Consider the following 1085-nt stretch of genomic DNA (forward strand, 5'->3'; position numbering starts at 1 on the left):
GTGTAGGGTTGTGAAAGGGCAGTCATAAGTTGTGAGGGAAGAAAAAAATGCTACATTTTAGTATAATCTTTTCATATAATTTAATCATATCATCACCAGGAAGTTGCTCATATTATGAAGTATAATCATTAATTTTGGAAACTGAAGGCAACACAGGAATTAAAAAGCTATAATGTCTCGAAAAAAGTAAGATAACATCATTCATTCATTTATTTTATTTGCTAAGTATTTATTGAGTACCTACTAGGTATCAGATCAGACAACTGTCTAGCTTTTGGTGACACGTCAACAGATGTAAGTGACAAAGGTCCTTGCCTATAGGGAACTTATATTCTAGTAAGAATTTTAGTAAGTATAAGGACATAAATCTATTTCTTGGAAAGATGGAAAGATATGGCAATAAGAAGCTCAAAGGAGGCTCAGAAAAATAAATATAAAACATAAAATTCTCGTACGTGGCACTTTACTTAGAAGTAGATTTGACCCTTCATTTTCAAAAACAAATATGTTCTTAAAATTCTTGCTAAGTCTGTAATAACACACTATGTCCTGTAGGGTGGATGCGAGCTTCTTGCGTCTGGATGGGGCACTGAAGGATAAAATTAAACTCTTATCTCTTCTGACAAATGGAACACAATAGAAAGCTCAGAAATGCACAGCAAAAGAAACCATCAACAAAACAACAAGAAAGCCCACCACATGAGAGAATGTATTTGCCAATGTTATCTCCGATAAGGGTTTAATCTCCAAAATTTATAGGGAACTCCTACAACTCAACAAAAGGAAGATAAACAATCTAATCAAAAAATGGGCAAAGGACCTAGATAGACACTTTTTGAAAGAGGACATACAGAAGGTCAAGAGACATATGAAAACATGCTCCAAGTCACTAATCATTCGAGAGATGCAAATCAAAACAACAATGAGGTACCATCTCACACCTGTCAGAATGGCTATCATCAACAAATCAACAAACTGACAAGTGCTGGCGAGGATGCGGAGAAAAAGGAACCCTCTTGCACTGCTGGTGGGAATGCAGATTGGTGCAGCCACTGTGGAAAACAGTATGGCGTTTCCTCAAAAAA

This window comes from Myotis brandtii, unplaced genomic scaffold (assembly GCF_000412655.1).
Source record: "Myotis brandtii unplaced genomic scaffold, ASM41265v1 scaffold352, whole genome shotgun sequence".
NCBI lineage: Eukaryota > Metazoa > Chordata > Mammalia > Chiroptera > Vespertilionidae > Myotis > Myotis brandtii.